This window comes from Bombina bombina, chromosome 3 (genome assembly GCF_027579735.1).
Source record: "Bombina bombina isolate aBomBom1 chromosome 3, aBomBom1.pri, whole genome shotgun sequence".
NCBI lineage: Eukaryota > Metazoa > Chordata > Amphibia > Anura > Bombinatoridae > Bombina > Bombina bombina.
In genome coordinates, this window is record NC_069501.1 from 187,886,289 (window position 1) to 187,895,812 (window position 9,524).

The window sequence follows — 9,524 nt, forward strand, 5'->3', positions numbered from 1 at the left end:
TCCTTTAGAATGTAAGCTCACAAGTCCACTTGTCCTCTTAATAATTTTATGTAAAGATGGTTTACAGCTTACAGTGACTCAAGGGCAGGAACTTCTAGCCTTATGATTTATGTGAATATCTTCTGATTATTGTACTGCATAACGGTATACTTATGTGTTATGTAAATGACTTCTGATTATTGTACTCCATAACTGTGTACTCAATGTTACAGCGCTGTTTAATATGTTGGCGCTTTATAAATAAATGATAACAATAATAATAATAAAAAGGTTTCCATTTGAATATATTATTACATAAAATGTGTGTGAACAATTTTACAATTTCTGCAAATATAAGCAATTATTTGTTATGAAAATAAAGCAGTATCTAATCCTATCTGGTCTTAGATATCTAGAATATTTGTTCTTTGCAGTTAGCTCGGCATCAGGAAACCCTGAACCATAGGTTGGTGCTTCACCTGTGTCAGTATGAATAGTGAATGTAGGCCAACATCCTTCAATATTACAAGATACATAGCAAAATACCTTCTCTTAGTCACCTTAGCACCTGCAAGCAATTTACAGTTTCTCACAAGATATTCTCAGGTGCATAAGGGCTAGAATACCCATGATTAATATAGGACTTTTCGCCCAAGATCTAAACAAATGATATTTTGGGAGCATTATATGAGAATGCTAAGAGAGAACAGTCTGATTTTATTTGTATACTTGGTAATATTAAATCCAAATCAAACATATTTGTTGTTATGTTAGAGACCCAAACTCAACCACCCTGACCCAATCAGCCAGCCCAGCTCCCTCTCCAGACCACACCTAATCACCTTGTTCAGTCACAATGGAATCAACTCCCTCCCCCCCCCCCCAATTACCCAGTTAGTTAATTTTACATGCATAGTCCAACCAGCACAATAATGTCCATAATATTCTTCCTTTTATACTCTTGAGCAAAGTGTAATGAGTATGACCAAAACAAGTAAGTCAGTGCAAGCATGCCTGCATGATCCCTTGATACTTTTGGAAAGATTTTGTGTCCTTTTGAGGTCCATCATCCTCAGACACTCGCTTTACTTTCATAGTCCATTTGCACAAAGGATTTCTTGCACATAGGAGAGTTTCCATTTGTAAGACCATGCTGGAGATAAGACAATTGCACTGGGGTAAACATCCATATGCCATGGAGGCAAAGCACTAGATCAGAAGAAATCTGAAAAATAGAGCAACAGGCACAGATGATTACACACTCATACAAGCCTGTAGCGAAGGGCCTCCAAAGTTGCATACGCAGCTTGACAAATTGAGTTCTTTATGTAAAGCCTGTAATTCTCCAGTGATAGTATTAATGATCTCAGCAGTATTATTTGCTATAGACTCAGCAATCTTAATTGCTTGATACAACACCAATTGTACAGCACCACTGCCAAGGAAAATAGGAGCTCATTACATTGTCAAAACTACTAAAAAATTCCTTGAGGGTAGGGGCATACCAGTTGGGATATATTTGCTGCCATGTTAGTCAGCACCACTTAACTATACTGCCCCCCCCCCCCCACAAACCACCGCCCATCTTGCTCACTCACATAAGGAATCCAAATTCTCCTGCTTAGTCTATTTGACATGCAAAGTCCAACCAGCCCTAGAACATCCACAACATATACTATTACACCTTGTGCTGTTTTTTCAGAGGTTCAAAATTCTTTTACTGTGTTAAAGTTATCTTACTCAGTCGCATGACCAAAACCTTATCAAACTATTACCATATATAAGCACAGCGTGTGGTTAGACAGAATGCAGCAGATTCTATCATGAGAGTGCTAAGATAAACTGAGTAATTGCTGATTCAGTTCAACCTTGCTCTCTGATCAGGTGCAAAGTTTAATGTAGGTGCCATCTGTATGCCCTGAATAGTAAATATTACTTAGCAGTCATTTCATTCCATTGGTTGTCAGTAACACACATACACAATAGTGATTTAAACCCCTTGACTGCCATAAGCACATACACAAAGCAAGTGATTAACACTCCTTTGGCTGCTTGTAACACATATACTAGGAAATGCACTTTTTCTTTTTGGGCCATATTTCCAATGCATAGAGGCATAGGAGGCACTTAAAATTTAGTTGACACATGGTACTTCACAAATACAGGACATTTAAGATTTTACTCGATAGCCTGATAAAATACTGGACTGTACAGATGAATACTGGACACCTGGAAACCCTACCTGGTTCTAGTATCCTACTGAAAATAGAGTTAATGGGGGGAACCAAAGCCAGTGGTAACTCTGTGTTAAACCATCAACCCCTTTATTTGTGGATTTATAGCCCAATTCTTGTGCCTTTGTGATTCACATAATCTCTTTTTGGTAACAGTCTGACGTTTGACTCCTTTTCTAGTAATTTGCCCATGAGAATTTTGCTTTTTCCACTACCACAGCGTAACTGGAGTGCATACAAGATAGGTTTGTCTGATGAAGTTTTTCTGAACCTGCTACATGTTATGAAGGGATTGCTAAAATAAATGCATAACCTTATTTACGTTTGGTTTCTGATTGACCACAGAAAAAGAAAACAGATGAACATATGCAATAAGGGTTACAAGGGGTGCATCCCTGGACTGGTGTAGAATTTTAAAGCCCTGAAAGTTTTAATTATAAAAGGTATGCATGCAAAATAAAAACAAAAACATAAAAACTAATGTCCCTTTAACTAGGCACTCATCACCATGGAGAATACATGAACATGGTTATAGTACCCAGTCAGGAATCTCAGGTAATTTTTATTTAATTAAGGGATAAAGGTTACATCAGACGCCAACACACCCTCCACACAAAAAATGATCAGTGATGTCCAATAATTACCATTCTAATACTGATCACTTGACAGCAAGAAGAGCAAGGCCCCCCTATTTAAACAGGCACCTTCAACACAACCTGACACTTTTAAATATTGCAGCCCAATAAATCATGGTAGTATATAGCAGTAATAACTATGCATGCGCTTAATGAGCCCAGTTCATGCATGCACAGGGACCTAAAGCATGTGCACAGTGCATACTGTCGTATGCATTCATAAATCATTGTGCTATACTGCATGCAAAGTAAAAAGATTGTGGTTTTCCTACAAGTGCTTTAAAACCTTTTTTAATTTAAATAAAAATATCATTTTTAGATGATAGTGTCAAGAATGTATAGATTGCATTTGATTGTGTCCCCTTCTCTTCTTTACATCCTGTACTATAGTTATATCAAAACTACTTTGTTCCTGTTCTGCAGAAATGAGATATTTGTAATGTGATTACACAATCAAATTCCACGTTTGTTTCTAAGTGAATTAGAAATGTACTGAGAAGCATTTACTATTTGCTTGCATTTGCAAAAGAAATAAAAATGCTTCAGATTAGTTATCAGTATAATTTGTGCAAGAGCCTGCAGTACTGTACATGTTGGTAACAGAACTTTTTTTATCATCTTTTTAACAAAAACTGCAAAAGAGTTACCAAGACCAGACACCCATTTATAAATAAATCAGGTTTGTTTAACCACTTAGCTGCCAGTGAGTGCAACAGCTGACAGTAGGGCCGAATTATCAAGCTCCGAATGGAGCTTGATGCGCCTGTTTCCGCGCAAGCCTTCAGGCTCGCCGGAAACAGTAGTTTTGAAGCAGCGGTCTAAAGACTGCTGCTCCATAACTTGTCCGGACATCAATACGCCTGATCGTATATGATCGAACTGATTGAGTGTCTGTCCGCACTGTAATAAATACTCTGTATTTACCTTGCAGAGTGCCTTGTTTTGTTTTTTCAACAAGCTTTCTATAGCTAACACTGTCCTGTCCCAGGTGAAAAATATATATTAGTCAGAAAGCCGCCCTGAGCTGTGTTACATAGGCATGCATGGAATGTTTGCATCCTAACAATAGGAAACATCTGGAAGAAGTGAATTGCAAAAACTAAAAAAAAACTGTAGCTTTTACAATATAAAGTTTTAGAGGAAGCGTTATCTGAGAATTTACTGTAAAAAGTTATCAGATAAAAATATTTTTATATAAAATACTAATTAAAATATATTCCATGGAAACATGTTTACCTCAATTTTATGTCTAAGACACCACGTGTTGCTCTTCAACCAGGCTTTAGTAAGTTAAGTATCATTATTAAAACATATTGGTACCTGCCAGAAATGTTTCAAAGGTAACTATATAGTTTTTTTATCACATTGTCTGCCCTATCCTGGCTGTGAGACTTTTTTTCCTTCTAAAGAGACAGGTGGCACAGCCAATCAGAAGCCATACTGTCAACCATATAGGGGCATATTTATCAATGTGTGAGCGGACATGATACGAAGTAGCGTATCATTTCTGCCGCACATCGCTGCCCATCGATAAATGCAGACAGCATATCCACAAGAACTGCTGGTGCAATACCGCCCCCTGCAGGGGGTGTCAATCAACCCGATCGTATTAGATCGGGTTGATTTCTGTCCGCCGCCTCAGAGCAGGCGGACAAGTTATGGTGCAGAAGTCTTTAGACCGCTGTTTCATAACTTCTTGAAAGGAGCTTGATAAATATGCCCCATAGGCTTCATTGTAGAGTGTATCCCTGTACTTTTCATTGGAGCTTGTGTGATGGCTAGCACATGCACAGCTGTGTGGCCAATTGCATAACTTTGCTGCCATCTCTTTGAGTAGAAGCTGTGTTTAAAGGGATAGGAAAGCCAAAATTAAACTTGCATGATTCAGATAGAGCATGTACTTTTAAGACACTTTTAAATTCACTTCTATCTTCAAATGTGATTCATTCCCTTGGTATCCCTTGTTGAAAAGAATATGCACATATCATACACTAGTGGGAGCTGCACACATTGGTCTCTTGTGATTGGCTAACTAGTTGCTGATTGGTGCCTGCACACATTTGCCTCTTGTGATTGGCTAACTAGATGTGTTCAGCTGCAAAAAGTTGCAATGCTGTTCCTTCAGCAAAGGACAACAATAAAATGAAGCAAGTTTGATAATGGAAGTAAATTGGAAAGTTGTTTAAAATTGTATGTTCTATCCAAATGATGAAACAAAATGTTGGGGTTTCCTGTCCCTTTAGATATGGGCTCAGGGAGCAGAGCTAGATATGCTTCATGCTCCTGTGCACAGTAAAAGCTCAAGATTAAAGAGTGATATACTTTGCTAGAAGTATGTTTGCTGCTATAATCCCTTTATTACCCATTACCCAGTTGTTCATACCCTTATCTAAGTTCTTTTGACAGACTTGCATTTTAGGCAATTAGTGCTGACTCATAAATAACTCCATGGGAGTGCGCACAATGTTATGTATCTGGAAAAAAACGGTCAAAATGCAGTGGGAATAGAGGTGGCCTTCAAAGGCTTAGAAATTAGCATATGGACCTATCTAGGTGTAGCTTTCAACAAAAAATATCAAGAGAATACAAAGCAAGTTTGATGATAAAATTAATTTAAAAGTTGTATGCCATATCTGAATCATTTAATTTTGACTAGATTGTCCCTTTAAGACCTCCCTTGTAACATTTTTCTAGCTGCACTTGTATATGACACCATGTCAGGTTACAGAGAGTATTATTTTTCATTTCCATTAAAATTAAACCAATGATTTTCTCTTCTGTTTTGGAGATAACTGAAAACTAGGCTGTATTAATATTTATAATAAAAAAGGTATGTGTACTAATCAAATTTAAAAGTTTGGTACAAATACAGATATAGGGATGTAAATTAAATTAATTAAAAGGACATTAAACACTAAATAAATGCTAAATAGAATGATGCAATCCAAGAAAAGATTAGTCTGAGAATAACGTAGTTTCATTCGTTTTTTTAAATATTGATAATAAGTGTAAAGTTTTAAGGGTAGATTTACTATGCTGCGGATGCAGCTGTTTCTGCGCAAGCCTTTAGGCTCGCCGGAAACAAACGTTAAGAAGCAGCGGCCACAAGATCGCTGCTCCTTAACTCATCCACCACCTCTGAGGTGGCGGACAGCAATCATCCCTATCCGATATGATTGGAATGATCGACACCCAATTCTAGTCGACGATTGGCTGCGAATGTGCAGGGGGTGGCATTGCACAAGCATTTTACAAGAAATGCTTGTGCAATGTTAAATGCCAACAGTGTATGCTATCGCCATTTAGCGATGTCGGGCAGATATGTTCGCCACAGCGAATTATGTCCGGCCGACATTACATAAATCTACCCCTTAAACGATGGGAGCTGCCATGATGTAACTTTAAGGTTTAATTTATATATATATATATATATATATATATATATATATATATGTATATATTAATATATATACTGTGTATATATATATATATATATATATATATAAATATATACACTGTATAGATACAATTTATCCTTTTATATTACCATCTTAAAGTGTTTAATGTCCCTTTAATGGTAACTAACATCATTGTTGGCTAAATATGTGATTCTAATCTAAATTTATTGAAGTGACAAGTTCTCTATATAAAAATGCTTTGGCAACCCTGAATTAAACTTGAGCATTAACATATTTCTTTGCAACTTAATCTTTAGGTTAATGCAGGAAACAGGTTTGCTTGGTGATTACGAAATGATCTCAGTTTACACGTTGCATTGGCATTACCACATCTAATGAATGGTAAAAATAAGTTGTTATCTCACAGCTAATATGGTTCATAAATGTTATTGTTCCTATATGTGCAAAACATTAGATTAACAGACAAAAATATGTGTTATTAAAGTGAAGGTAAAGTTACCTTGACGCTGATCCAGAATTCAATTCTTTGTTGAAAATGAATAGGACTTTAATTCATTATTTTTTACAATATTACTTCCAAATCCATTAATTTCCATTTTAATTCCCTTTTTTCCGATTTTCACATTCAACCCGTTTATTTTTTTATTTTTTTTATTTTTTTGGTCACGTTTTTAGATCAGCCAGTTGAAATTCTGGCCGTTAGGCGGCCGTGACCTTACTTCATCCGCCTACTCGATGTACTGAGCATGCGCTAGAGTCCATTTCTTCTTCACAGAGTATATACGCGTGTTCCAGTACACTTGTTCTAGGTGAAGGGAGATGGGCGTGCTGAGAATCGCGCATGTGCAGTTACAACACTTATCATGAACACACTTCTGCTGTTACGTATAGAGCGGGTGGGACCGCACTATACGTCACAGCACTTCAAATTCGTATATAGAGGTTGGGAGGAGTTATCAACGGAACGGTAGGGAAAAATATAGATAGAAATAAAAGAATTTAAAAAAAAAAAAAATCAAGTTAGCGATTAGCATATTCTGTGTTGAAGGAATACATTGATATAGTCCAATTACATAAACTTTACTTTCACTTTAATAAAGATAATAAAATCCCAGGACAATAATATATTTTATAAATTCACTAAATATATGCCAACAAAATGGGAAAAAACATATATGCCATATTAAACACATTATATTATAATCCAAGAATACCAGGATATTTAAACAGTAACAAGATTTTTATTAGAAGAAAAAAAATCGTAATTTACAATAAAAAATACTAGCCTAGATTGTGAATGGTGATGCACAAAAACACTAGCGCTATTAAGTGGTAAAATCAATAGCGCTTCAATTCCTGTGCTCTCATTACAAGTTGAAAGCAAAAAACAAAAAACAGGTCAGATAGAGTAACTCCCTTTCCCCAGTAAACCTCTATTGGAGTTGCTGTAAAAGTCTCTTTTTGCTTTTGCTCGCAATCTAATACGAAGTTGCACTAGATGTGAAAGTGTGTTAAGAAATACGCCAAATACCTTTTTGCCAGATTACGAGTTTTGCGTTATGAGCGGCTTGGTAATAACTTGCAAGTTATTTCCACCACTCACCTTTAATAGCGCTGCTATTACAGGTTTTCCAAAAACCTGCGTTAGCGGGTAATATGGCAGCGTTGAGCTCCATACCACACACAAATACCAGCACTGCTTTGAGCTGGTTTTACGTGCTCATGCACGATTTCCCCATAGACATCAATGGGGAGAGCGGGCTGAAAAAAAAGCCTAACACCTGCAATAAAGGAGCGTAAAGCTCCGTAACGCAGCCCCATTGATTCCTATGGGGAAAGAAAATTTATGTTTAAACCTAACACCCTAACATAAAGCCAGAGTCTAAACACCCCTAATCTGCCACCCCCGACATTGTCGACACCTACATTACACTTATTAACCCCTAATCTGCTGCCCCAATGTCATCGCCACCTACAGAAATTTATTAACCCCTAATCTGCCGCCCCCAACGTCGCCGCCAGCACTTTACTAAAGTTATTAACCCCTAAACCTCTGGCCTCCAACATCACTAACACTAAATAAATATATTAACCACTAAACCTAACCCTAAGTCTAACCCTAACCCTAACACCCCTAACTTTAATATAATTAAAATAAATCTATATAAAAATTACTATTATTACCTAAAAAATTCCTATTTAAAACTAAATACTTACCTGCAAAATAAACCCTAAGCTAGCTACAATATAACTAATAGTTACATTGTATCTATTTTAGGTTTTATTTTTATTTCACAGCTAAGTTTGTATTTATTTTAACTAGGTAGACTAGTTAGTAAATATGTATTAACTATTTACTAGCTACCTAGTTAAAATAAATACAAAGTTACCTGTAAAATAAAACCTAACCTGTCTCACACTAACACCTAACATTGCACTAAAATTAAATACATTATATTAATTAAATACAATTAACTAAATTACAAAAAACAATAAACACTAAATTACACAAAATAAAAAAGAAATTATCAAATATTTAAACTAATTACACCCAATCTAATAGCCCTATCAAAATAAAAAGCCCCCCCCAACCCATAAAAAAAACCCTGCCTACACTAAACTGCCAATGGCCCTTAAAAGGGCTTTTTGCTGGACATTGCCCCAAATAAATCAGCTCATTTACCTGTAAAAAAAATAATACAAACAACCCCCAACAGTAAAACCCACCACCCACACAACCAACCCCCCCAAAAAAATTGTATTTAATTAATGTAATTTATTTAATTTTAGTGTAATGTCAGGTGTTAGTGTAAGACAGGTTAGGTTTTATTTTACAGGTAACTTTGTATTTATTTTAACTAGGTAGCTAGTAAATAGTTAATAAGTATTTACTAATTAGTCTACCTAGTTAAAATAAATACAAACTTATCCCTGAAATAAAAATAAAACCTAAGATAGCTACAATGTAACTATTAGTTATATTGTAGCAAGCTTAGGGTTTGTTTTACAGGTAAGTATTTAGTCTTAAATAGGTATTATTTAGGTAATAATAGTAATTTGTATTTAGATTTATTTTAATTATATTAAAGTTAGGGGTGTTAGGGTTAGACTTAGGGTTTGGGATTAATATTTTTATTTAGTGTTAGTAATGTGGGAGGCCAGAGGTCTAGGGGTTAATAAATTTAGTATAGTGGCGGCGATATTGGGGGCAACAGATTAGGGGTTAATAACAGTAATGTAGGTTGCGGCGATGTTAG